General features: G+C 42.9%; 1 protein-coding gene across 11 annotated transcripts in view; it reads right to left on the bottom strand.

The window, feature by feature from the left end:
* Positions 1-1880, bottom strand: part of LOC123513597 (serine/arginine repetitive matrix protein 1-like) — a 103952-nt gene extending 102072 nt beyond the window's left edge. For 3 of the 11 annotated variants that reach the window (XR_006677400.1, XR_006677402.1, XR_006677401.1), the window contains exon 1: positions 1732-1880. The gene's annotated coding sequence lies outside the window, so the exon portion shown is untranslated. The other 8 variants (XM_045270847.1, XM_045270848.1, XM_045270851.1 and 5 more) reach the window with 7 other exon arrangements.
* Between the last annotated feature and the right edge of the window lie 10889 nt (positions 1881-12769).

Raw genomic sequence — 12769 nt, 5'->3', positions numbered from 1 at the left:
AAAAAAGTAGAATAAATGAAGGAAAGGAAGAGAAATAAAAGAAAGAAGATAAGAAGGAAGGAAAGAAGGAGAAAAACGAAGGAAAGAAAGAAGAGGAGGAAGAAAAAAGGAAATGGAGAAAATGAAAGAAAGAAAGAGGAAAAATAAAATGACAAAAATTAAGAAAAGCGAATGAAAAATGAAGGAATGAAAAAGGAAGAAGGAAAAGAATGAAGGAAGGAAAAAGAATGAAGGAAGGAAAAGGAAGAAGGAAAAAGAATGAAGGAAGGAAAAAAGAAGGAAGGAAAAAGAATGAAGGAAGGAAAAAGAAAAGAAAATAATGAAGGAAGGAAAATGAAGGAAAAAGAATGAAGGAAGGAAAAAGGAAGAAGAATAATGAAGGAAGGAAAAGGAAGAAGGAAAAAGAATGAAGGAACGAAGAAGGAAGAAGGGAAACGAATAATGGAAGAGAGAAAGACTTGAAAGAATGAAAGAAGAGAAAGAAGAGAGACGAGAAGGAAAGGAAACATTAAGGAAACGAAAAGGAAGAGAGAGAAAGGGAAAAAAAAAAGGTAAGGAAGAACAGAAGAGGAAAATAATACAAAACAGGGAATGAAAGAATAAATAATAGAAAAGAGGAATAGGAAAGACAAACAAAGATAGAATAGAGAGAGAGAGAGAGAGAGAGAGAGAGAGAGAGAGAGAGAGAGAGAGAGAGAGAGAGAGAGAGAGAGAATAACTAAAGAGGGAGAGAAGCAAAGGAGGAAGAAAATAAGATCGAAAAACGGGATTAACGAGAGAGAGAGAGAGAGAGAGAGAGAGAGAGAGAGAGGATAAAAGAATGCAATAATGAATAAAACGCAGGAATAATGAAGATAGAGAGGAAATTAAAGTGAAGAGAGAGAGAGAGAGAGAGAGAGAGAGAGAGAGAGAGAGAGAGAGAGAGAGAGAGAGAGAGAGAGAGAAAATTGGCGTAGCAACGAGATTATATGGCGTTGTAGAGAGAGAGAGAGAGAGAGAGAGAGAGAGAGAGAGAGAGAGAGAGAGAGAGAGAGTGTGAGTGTCACCTGGGAAACGCTAATTAAATTCATCACAGGTATACTTCCTTACCTTCATGTCAAATTAACAGTAATACTCTCATCATCAAAGTAATTCCTCCTCTTCCTCTTCCTCCTTCTCCTCCTCCTCCTCTTCTTCTTCTTCTTCTTTCCTCCTCCTCCTCCTCCTCCTCTTCCTCCTTCTCCTCCTCCTCTACTTAATCAATCACAGAAATCAGAAACGAAGATCACGAAACTTTAAGACAAATTTGAATATCACCAAATTATTGACTTTTCTACATTTTTTTTTTTCATTTCGTCCTTTTCTTTTCTGTTTCCATCACTTCACACAATTCAGGTCAGTATTTCCACCGTTCGAGTGGTTTAATTTCTTCTTTTTTTATATATATATTTTACCTATTTATTCATCCTTTTTTTTTTCGTTTCGTTTCGTTCACTGACTGCGTGTTGAAATAAATGAATAAACATAACACGGTCGTTTTAATCAAGCACTGTTCTAGATACGCTTGAAATTTCTCTCGTTCTACGCACACCACCACCACCACTACCACCACCACCACCACCACCACCAGTCCTTCAATTGGTCAAAACTGAGGCTTCGAAACACTTATAAGCTATCTCGTTAAAGTTTTATGAAGCACTGCCGCCTCACGCCTTCCACCACCACTAGCACGTCTCAGCACTTCACACACACCTGCAGCACCTCAGTAGCGACCCTCAGCACTCTAGAGGCGGCTGGGGGCTGATGGGAAGCCAGACCTGACCACCATTGCCTCTACCACTGCTGGCCGGGAGGTGAGCGGCGTGCGTCCTCCCTCTCTGACGGTCCAAGTGGCACTGAGATCTGGGTGCTGTGGCAGTTCTCGTTGCTCCCTCCCACTGCCCACAGAAGCACAACAGGTGAAGGTTTGGCGGCGTGGCGAAGCGAGGCAGGCGGCTCATGCAGGGAGGCAGGGCGGCAGGGAGGGAAAACAGCACCCCTCCCTGCCTGCCTGCCCCCCCTCTCTCTCTCTCTCTCTCTCTCTCACTCTCTAGTGTACATGTGTTATTATATGGATATGAGACAATAGTGCTTGCTCTCTCTCTCTCTCTCTCTCTCTCTCTCTCTCTCTCTCTGGAGCATCTTAAACAATAAAACAAGTGGCAATCATCACAGCTTCACTATAAGTTTCTAAACCTAAAAACACCAGAAATCTTGCCACTGTGACACACCGCATCCCGCATCCTGCCCCACGTCACGCCCCTCGCCGTCCCGCCCCCACAAAGCCCCAGCAAAACCCACACCACATCCCCACACCTGCAGAGTCCACCGCGAGCCCCGAGCGAGACAGCAACGCCCCCTCACTGCTCCAACTGGAAAAGACTACTCCGAAACCCTTTGCTCTCTCGCCAGTATTTCCAAAGGCCGAAGAGATGACCAGTTCGCAAGAGTGTTCCCCCTGTTAACCCCTTCACTACTATGACACATTTTTACCTGGGATTTGTGTACGATTAGACCATTTTATTGACATTAACAAAGGTCTATGGAGGTCAGAAGCTTAATGGCCACAGTCTTCACTATTTTAATTCCCCACATAAGTTTCTGGAGCTGCAGAAAATCACCAAATAGTAAGCAGAGTGAATATGGAAACGCGTCCTGATACTGAAGGAGTTAATAATGTAGAAATCTTCATCTGTCACTGCAACCCGTAGAAAAATGTACCCTTGAAAACCCGTCGAGTCTTTTAGAAGCAGCTGGTGTGGGCAGGCGTTCCAGCATATGACTCTGTAAAGTAAGGTGTATCGGAAGCTTTAAAATGTTCATAGCTGGAGATTACGTGAACAAATGCAAGCTTCTATAGTATTAATGGCTCTTGAAGGAGGCGGTGAAGGAGGATATAGGCGCAAGATAGGTATTAGAGGTGAGATGAGGATATGAGATAGGAATGTCTAAGAGATAATATTATGTTAGGTGAGTGAAAAAGACGGTGAAGGAGGCGACGAAGAAGGCGTTGAAGGAAGAAATAGGAGCAAGATAGGTGTTAGAAGTGAGTTGAGATGAGGATATGATAAAAGTATGTGAGAAAGATTATACACATGATGGGCGGGTGAAAGAGACGGTGAAGGAGGCGACGAAGTAGGCGGTGAAGGAGGAAATAGTGCAAGATGGGTGTTAGAAGTGAGGTGAGATGAGAATATGATAGGGGAATGTAAGAAAGATTATGTGCATGATGGGCGTGTGAAGTGAGGCGAAAAAGACGGTGAAGGAGGCAACGAAGGAGGAAATAGTGCAAGATAGGTATTAGAGGTGAGGTGGAGGAGGATACAACAGGAGAGTGTAAGAAAGATTATGTGCATGATGGGCGTGTGAAGTGAGGCGAAAGAGGCGGTGAAGGAGGAGACGAAGGAGGCGGTGAAGGAGGTGGGAAGAGCTTGAGGGCTTCGTACCATAACTCACAACCTGTCCTCCTCCCTCTTAAGGCTGAAGCGAAGCACCGATTTAAGGCAGACTTCCTCGCTGCTGGTAAAGGGGAGAGGACACAGGCAGTGACACAGATGTTTAGACCTTCACACTCTCGCGACACCACCGCCATCATCTTGCCACCACCACCACCACCACCACCACCACTGTGAATAACCCCACCTGCTACCACTGTTATTAAGATGATAGGCAAAAGAAAAGGAATATAAGTACTTGTTTTCTTTCTAATAATGTTTAGTAACGCACCACCACCACTACTACCACCACCACCACCACCACCACCACCACCACCACCACCATCACCGAGAATAACACCAGCTGCTACCGCTGTTACTAAAATGATAGGTAAAAAAAGGAAAACTTGTCTTCTCCCTTATATTGTTCAGTAGCGCACCACAACCACCACTATTACCACCACCACTACCATCACCACCACAACCACCACCAACAAAAACAACAACAGAACAATGCAACTCCAAATGCAACCTATCCTTCCCACCACCACTACTACCACCACCACCACCACCACCACCAACACCTCAACACCAAATGCCGCGGGGCTTTCACACTCTGGCGAAGGCGGCTGCAGAGTTAATGGCTTTGAGAAGACGAGGCAGTGGCATAAACTTTTCCTACAGCCGTGTCGCCGTCAGCCCGTCAACCTGTCAGTGTGGATATCTCCTGAAGGGCCTGTGCTGGGTCACGCCACTAGGGACACCGCTCTCTCTTCCTCTGGTGTCGTGGAGGAGGGACGTGAAGATGTAAGGGGTTTAAAGGTTGTCTGACGGAGAGACTGAGGACACGGGTAGCCTAACGAAATATCCTGAAGGTGTAGGATGTGTTCTGTAAGGCATAGCAGTCTGACGGAGGCGCTGAGGACATGAGTAGCCTGACGAAAGATTCTGTAGGTGTAATGCCTGTTTCGTGGGGCATGGCTGAGGACACGGGAAGCCTGACGAAAGCTCCTGAAGGTGTAGGGTGTGTCTGACGGAGGCACAGAAGGCGCAAGAGACTGACGAAGGATGCTCCCCTCTATTCGCTCAGCACAAAGGGACTAGGAGGAACAGGGAAGAAAAAAGAAAGGTTATCTAATCTCTGTTTGTACACGAATAGAAAGGCGGACCAGGAGTGCAGAAGAAAAGGGAGAAAAGAAAACACCTGTGCTTTCAAAAATGTAAAAAGGTATTCTTTAGTATCATAAGGATGAGGAGGAGGAGGAGGAGGACAAAAGAGGGATGAAAAGTAGTAGTAGTAGTAGTAGTAGTAGTAGTAGTAGTAGTAGTAACACATTTTTCATCCCCCCCCAACACACACACAATTCAATCCCCCAGCAGGCAGTAATCACCACACCCCAGCGCCTATCGTCTGCCGTCCCCTGCCGCCACTCACAGCCCGCGGGAGACACACACACAGGACAGAGTTTCGCCAAGTTAAAGTGAAGGGAAACAAAGAGACCACAAGGGGAGAATGGAGCAGCAGGGTGAGTGGGTGAGTACTACACATAAGAGGAGGGTGTAGACACGCACGCACCACCGCCACTCGCCACACAGGATTCATTGATCTTACCAAACCTAAAAGTACGGGAAGGTGTAAAGACTCAGGTGGGGGTGAATCACTGCATGCCGCGTGGTGTATCTGACCTGACCTAACCTTACTTGACCTAACCTAATCTAACTTGACCCCTTCAATACTGGGACACATTTTTACCTTGAGATTTGTATACGATTAGATTATTTTATTTGCATTAGGGAAGGTCTATGGAGGCCAGAAAATTAACCCTTTTGTATTGGGACACATTTTTATCTTGAGATCTGTGTACAATTAGATCATTTTATTTACATCAGGAAAGGTCTATGGAGGTGAGAAGATTAATGGCCACAGTCTTCACTATTCTAATCCCCTCACATAAGTTTCTGAAGCTGTATAAAATCACCAAATAGTAAGCAGAATGAAGATGGAAACACGTCATGGTATTGAAGGGATTAACCTAACCTAACCGAACACAACCAAATGTACACTCACTTTTCCATACTTAAACCTAACTCAACCTAACCTTATCTACCCAAAACCTAACCTAATTTGAACAAACCCACGTATAGACAAAATTACATCCAAACATCCAAACCTAATCCAACCTAACTTAATCTGACCTAACCACATATAGACTAATTAAACCAGACTTTCAATAATACAAACTTGATCCAGCCTAACCTAACCTAACCAAACTTACACCAACTTAACCTAGACTAACCTAACCTAACCTAACACACCTAACCTAACCTAATCTAACCTAACTTAACCTAGACTAACCTAACCTAACCTAACTTAACCTAACCAATCCTACACCTCGGCACAACAAGAAGGACGAGTATGTGTAGCTGTAATGTTGAGGTGTGGGTGTAGCGAGGAACACACTCAAAGACACACTCCTACAGACACACACGCACTCCAAAACAACAAACACACTCAAACAAGTACAAACACAGAAACAGATACAATCCACTTTTGAAATTCTCATCTTCAATACAGCGGAGGAGGAGGAGGAGGAGGAGGAGGAGGAGGAGGAGGAGGAGGAGGAGGAGGAAGGAGAAGGAGAAGGAGAAGGAGAAGGAGAAGAAGAAGAAGAAGAAGAAGAAGAAGAAGAAGAAGAAGAAGAAGAAGAAGAAGAGAAGAGAAGAAGAAAAGAAAAGCAGAAGGAAAAGGAAAAAGGAAAGGAAAAGAAAAGGAAAAGAAGAAGAAGATAAAGAAGAAGAAGAAGAAGAAGAAGAAGAAGAAGAAGAAGAAGAAGAAGAAGAAAAAGAAAAGAAAAGAAAAAGAAGAAGAAGAAGAAGAAGAAGAAGAGAAGAAGAGAAGAAGAAGAAGAAGAAGAAAGAAGAAGAAGAAGAAGAAGAAGAAGAAGAAGAAGAAGAAGAAGAAGAAGAAGAAGAAGAAGAAGAAGAAGAAGAAGAAGAAGAAGAAGAAGAAAAGAAAAGAAAAAGAAGAAGAAGAAGAAGAAGAAGAAGAAGAAGAAGAAGAAGAAGAAGAAAGATAAAGAAAAGAAAAGAAAACGAGAACAAGAACAGGAAGAACAAAAAAAAAACGAGAAAAAGAAGAAAATAGGCTGAAAGAATAAATAAAACTGAAGGAGAGGATATAATATGACAAAAAGCAAGGAACAGACACAAAGATAAAGAAAGTAAAGGAGAAGAGGATAATTGAAGGGAGAAAGAAGAGGAGGGAAGGAAGATGATGGAGAGAGGAAGGGTAGAAAATGAGGAGGTAGAAGAAAGAAAATAGAGGAAGAGGAGGAGGAGGAGGAAGGAGGAGGATGGACGTGTGTGTGTGCGTGTGGCGTATGTGTATTTAAAAGGTGTGTGTGTGTGTGTGTGTGTGTGTGTGTGTGTGTGTGTGTGTGTGTGTGTGTGTGTGTGTGTGTGTGTGTGTGTGTGTGTGTGTGTGTGTGTGTGTGTGTGTGTGTGTGTGTTATAGTTATCGATTCTCTGTCGTGTCTGTCTGTCTGTTTGTCTTTCATCTCTTTATTTCTCTAAAATTATGCCTTTGTATCATCGTGTCCTTCTGTCTGTCTACCTGTCTATCTTACGCCCCCTCCCCCCCCCTCCTCTCTCTCTCTCTCTCTCTCTCTCTCTCTCTCTCTCTCTCTCTCTCTCTAGCATACCTGTGGTCCCAATGGAGTCACCTGTGAGAGGTAGACTGACTCCCCCCACCTGTCCTCTCCTCTTTAACTCTCTCTCTCTCTCTCTCTCTCTCTCTCTCTGAAGGCATTTGTATGAATTCTTCACTGAAGGAAGGAAAAATGGTAGTAGTAGTAGTAGTAGTAGTAGTAGTAGTAGTAGTAGTAGTAGTAGTAGTAGTAGTAGTAGTAGTAGTAGTAGTAGTAGTAGTAGTAACACACACACACACACACACACACACACACACACACACACACACACACACACACACACAGGAGGCAAATCTCACAGAAAGTAAGGAGCAGCCAACAAAAACAACAAACAAACAAACAAACAAACAACAAAACAATGGCCTGCCGACCCCGCCCCCTCAAAAAAATGAAAAAGAAAAGAAAAAAGAAAAAGAAAAAGCGAGGAACCAAAAGACTTTCACCTCTGTAAACACAAAACAAGAAAAAAAAGAAAAGAAAAACAAACAGCTAGATCTAAAACAAACAGAGAGAGAGAGAGAGAGAGAGAGAGAGAGAGAGAGAGAGAGAGAGAGAGAGAGAGAGAGAGAGAGAGAGAGAGAGCATTCCCTTCACCATCCCTTAAGAAAAAAGTAAAAAAAAGATCAAAGAAAACGAGCAAAACACTTAAAAACCATAAAAAAAGGGAAACAACAAAGAAAACGGAAGCGCCCAAAATAATTATAGGGGAGACTCCTTTATTTCCCTCGACACGTAAACAAAACTACATAAAATCAAGGAAAAACATGAATGCATAAACAAAACCCCTTTAAAACCGTAGAGGAGGAACAAAGGCACTCTACCTTGTTTACACCTGCATATTTCATCAAGGGTTCGAACCGTGTGAAGGAGACTCGCTCACACACACGGCACCTCATTACCAGTACAATACATCTAGAGAGAGAGAGAGAGAGAGACACCTAACATGGTAACACTGACCGACTGACAAGCAATTGGCAACACCCGCACCCAGAATACACAACACACCACGACACACCCACATAAAACACACCTAAACACACCTGCAGTGATTACCCAGGTGTATGAGGCAGGACAGGTGCGTGGGTAGGGGACAGGTAAGGCAATGTAAGGTGAGGTGAAGGGGGGGGGGACTTGCATACCTGTCACACAATCCACAGGTAAAGGTTCAAGCAAGAATGACCTTTATGGGGCGATGTGATAAGGGGGGGAGCTATGCAGAGCGCCACTAGTGTTTGTTAAAGGAGAGGGAACGATCAGACAAGTGAACGGAAGGGTCTCTCTCTCTCTCTCTCTCTCTCTCTCTCTCTCTCTCTCTCTCTCTCTCTCGTTTGGTCCTAATATCACTACTGACCTGATTTTCTTATTTTCCTCCTCTTCCTCTCTGTCTCCTTTCTTCTTTCCTCTTGATTTCCTCCTAAAACTACTGACCTCATTTCCTCCTCCTCCTCCTCCTCCTCCTTTCTTTCTTCTCATCTTCTTTTCCTCTTCGCTCCCTCTATATCTCTTTCCTTATTTGTGGTTTCTTCTCCTCCAATTCAATTTCTTACTTCTCCTCCCCATCTCTTCATTTGCATTATCTTCCTCTTCTCCTTCTTTGTTTGTTCTCGTTACCTTTACATTCACTTGTCTTCTCGTTCGCCTTCCTCTTCCTCCTCCTTCTCCTCTTCCTCTTCTTGCTCCTCCTCCTCCTCCTCCTCCTCATTTTGTCGTAATGGTCTGTGTTCGGCATAAAGAGAGGACGTGATGGAAATGCTATTGGGCAGCAGTTGATACGTCAGTCAAGAGTGTGTCCCAGGGAAGAGGTGAAGGAGACGACAGGCAGGACACAGCTGATGGGAGAGTGGTGAACACACACACACACACACACACACACACACACACACACACACACTCCTGAAGGCGGCGCTGACATGATCACCCCAACAACACAGACGCACCACACATGCCAGGATTCCTGAAGAAGGTATAGCATTCCTAACCCTTTCATTCCAGTTCCCAAGTAATCGCCAAGGTATCAGCGCCCATTACATAAATTATAATTACACAAAGAGTCTTGCGTTAATCGAAGTAGTGCAGGAGGGAGGCGGTGCAGAGGAAGGTGTTAGTGGGGAGGGGTGAACTGCAGCAGGAGGAGGAGGAGGAGGAGGAGGTGCATATGCCAGAGTCCCAAGGAATGAAACTGAAGGTCACGGGGACAACGGGGACAGCCAGACACGCTACACTGCTGGGTGGAAAGGCCGCTACTAACGAAGGCTCTGACGGGAAGGAAGGTGGCGAAGTGACGAGGTGGGTCAGAGATATAGTTAGATTAAAATAGGTTGTTAGGTTATGTTATGTTAGGTTAGGTTAGGTTAAGATAGGTTAGGTTAGGTGGCTACGGACAAAGGCAATGAAGGAAAGAAAGGTGAAGAATTGAGGAGATAAGTAAGAGATGTAATTAGATAAGATTAGATTAGATTACGTTAAGTTAGGTTAGGTTGGTTTGGGTTAGGTTGGGTTGGGTTGGATTGGGATAGGTAAGGTAAGGTAATTTTAGGTAAGGTAAGGCAAAGCTAGGTTAGGTTAGGTTAGGCAATAAAGGTTAGGAAGGTAAGAAAAAGATCAGAAAACCAAGATATATAGTTTGAAGTAAATAATAATGATGATAATAATGATGATGATGATGATGAAGATGATGATGATGAAAATCCATGAGTTCACAAGAAGAAAAGACCCAAAGAAATTGATGATGATTTGAGGTTAAATGAAAGACGTGATGCGTGACAACTGGTGACCGAATGAGAACGAAACACGGTGGGAAATGACACAAATTTATGAAAAGACCTCAAAATAGAAACACAAAACAGGAACAAATAATAATGATAAAAAGAAACATGAAGTGCAGACCTTAATGAGGGTGACTCCAGCGGGACTTTAAAAGAGACGATAAGATAATGAAGAAAAGAATGGGGAATTAGAAGCGAATGTAAGAGAATTAGAAAAAAGAAGAAGAAAATCCATAAAGATAACAGACAAGAATGAAAACAAGAGGATGACACGGAGATCATTATCAACCACCACCACAACCACAAACCACAATCACCACCACCACCACCACCACAACCACTACCATCATCATCACCATCCCGTTCTCACCACCACCACCACAACTACTACTACCACCACCATCATCCCATCCTCAACACCATAACCACCACCACCACCACCACCAAAACAACAACCACCACAATCACCACCACCACCACTACCACCACTACCATCACCACCTCGTCCTCACCACCACAATCACCACCAACCAATCTTTTCATGTTCTTTTAGTTCATCTTACTTTTCTTGTCCTTGGTTTTCTTCTTTCCTCCTCCTCCTCCTCCTCCTCCTCCTCCTCCACTACACCTCCAAAAACTTCCCTCCTGCCCTCCATCACCACAAACACCACCATTAACGTATCAGATGCAGCAATCGAATTTCTATGCAAACACAAAGTACGAGAAAGACTGAAACATGACCCCCTCTTCCCCCCCCCTCCCCCAACTTGTCCTCCTTTACCTGAAGAAGGAGGAAGAGGAGAAAAGAAGAGATGGAGGAGGACGAGAAGGAGAAGGAATATAAAGGAAGGCTAGAAATAGATCTTGGAGTCCTTACTATGTTGACTGAGGAGGAGGAGGAGGAGGAGGAGGAGGAGGAGGAGGAGGAGACAAAAACAAAAGACAAAAATAAAGACAAGAATAACAAAAAACAAGACGAAAACGAATAAAAACAAGAAAAGAAAAGGAAAACAACAAGAAAACAAGAAAAAAACAGGAACAAGAGCAGCAGAAAACAAGAGGAACAGGAAAAAGAAAACGAAGAACGAGAGAGAGAGAGAGAGAGAGAGAGAGAGAGAGAGAGAGAGAGAGAGAGGACGTGGTACCAGCGTTCAGACAGACTCACGACAACAGTGTATAAGACGACCAGGAACCACCAGGGACGCCGCACAATGAGGGAGGCCTAAGCAGGATTATCGCTCGCCTTATTAACTCTAAACCACAAAGGGAACCAACAGGACCAAAGGATTCACTGCAGGACTCTTTTTTTAGGATGCTGTAATCGAAAAATGTAGAAGAAACAGGTAAGAAAGAAAGAACACTGAAGAAATGAAGTAGGAAGTGAGAAATAGATGGATAAATGAAGGTAGATGGGAAATATTATATACCAGATGGGATTATTATAGACTTAGAGGCAAATCGTCTTCAGTTTATTTTGATGCAGAGGGGAAAGGTAGGCCTATGAACAAACTTAGCGCAATTTATGAGTGTTTTGTTACGAATGTTTAGGTTATTCTGAAATGTACTTATATTAATCAGCTGTGCTCCATACTCTATATATATAAAAAACAAAAGTCTCACCAATATTTTTTTTTCTTTTTCTTTCACACACACACACACACACACACACACACACTTCAATTCCTACCCCTTCCCTCCCCCCCCCCCCACGTTCTCATATCCTTCCTTCTCCTGCTTCTCAATATAACCTTAATGAATTTATTTATGTATTTATTTATCTATTTATCTATTCATTTTTCTATCTATCTATTTATTCATTATTTATTTATTTATTTATTTATTTATTTACCTACTTTTAACGTATCTATTTTGCTCGTGGTTCGTCTCGCGGTTCATTTCCTGGTTCGTTTTAAGTGCGTGAACCAATTTTTTCTTCTTTTTTTTACTAATCTGTCACTTGAACCAGATTTCCTTTTTACGATCAATCTTTTTTTTTATTTTACTTTCCTTATCATCAGTCTCTCTTAAACCAGATCATCATTATTTCTTAGTCATCTCGTGTTTCTTTTTCATTTAGTTTGTCATTTGAACCACTCTAACCAATCAATCTCGTTCCTTTAATCATTTCATCTTTTTCCCCCAAGCGGTGACGATACGCAAGGCTGAGGGAAGCAGAGATGAAGAAGAGGATATAAGAAGGAAGGAAAGAAGCAAAGGCAACAAAGGAAGGGAGGAAAGAGAGGGAAAATGGCGTAAGGGAAGTTAGAGGAAGGGGGAGTAAAAGTAAGGTAGGAATTTGAAGGAGGAAAGGAGATAGATATGAGAGAAGTAAGTGAAAATGTAAGAGAGAGAGAGAGAGAGAGAGAGTAGTAGTAGTAGTAGTAGTAGTAGTAGTAGTAGTAGTAGTAGTAGTAGTAGTAGTAGTAGTAGTAGTAGTAGTAGTAGTAGTAGTAGTAGTAGTAGTAGTAGTAGTAGTAGTAGTAGTAGTAGTAGTAGTAGTAGTAGTAGTAGTCTCTATGTAAATCTCAATCCCACCAAAAAGCATAGTACACCTTACAATTCACCTTTATAGAGGACGGAAAAATCATAGAAAACGAGATATTGAAACACCAACTATAAAAAAAGGACGTGACCACAACACTGAAGGGAAGGAAGACCTACAAGCGATACAAAAGCGGAAGAGGTCACAGGAAGAAAAAAAAAAATAAGAAGAGTATATTTTAAACCCTCACATGACGCGGGAATGAAAATATGATAAGGAAAATTAACCTAACTTTAACACTTAACCTCACCTCTCCTAACGTGGCCTCACCTCAATTAAACTGGCTAATGACTTCATGAGGAC

The sequence above is a fragment of the Portunus trituberculatus genome, chromosome 36 (assembly GCF_017591435.1).
Source record: "Portunus trituberculatus isolate SZX2019 chromosome 36, ASM1759143v1, whole genome shotgun sequence".
Taxonomy (NCBI): Eukaryota; Metazoa; Arthropoda; class Malacostraca; order Decapoda; family Portunidae; genus Portunus; species Portunus trituberculatus.
This window is presented reverse-complemented; position numbering and strand designations above follow the sequence as displayed.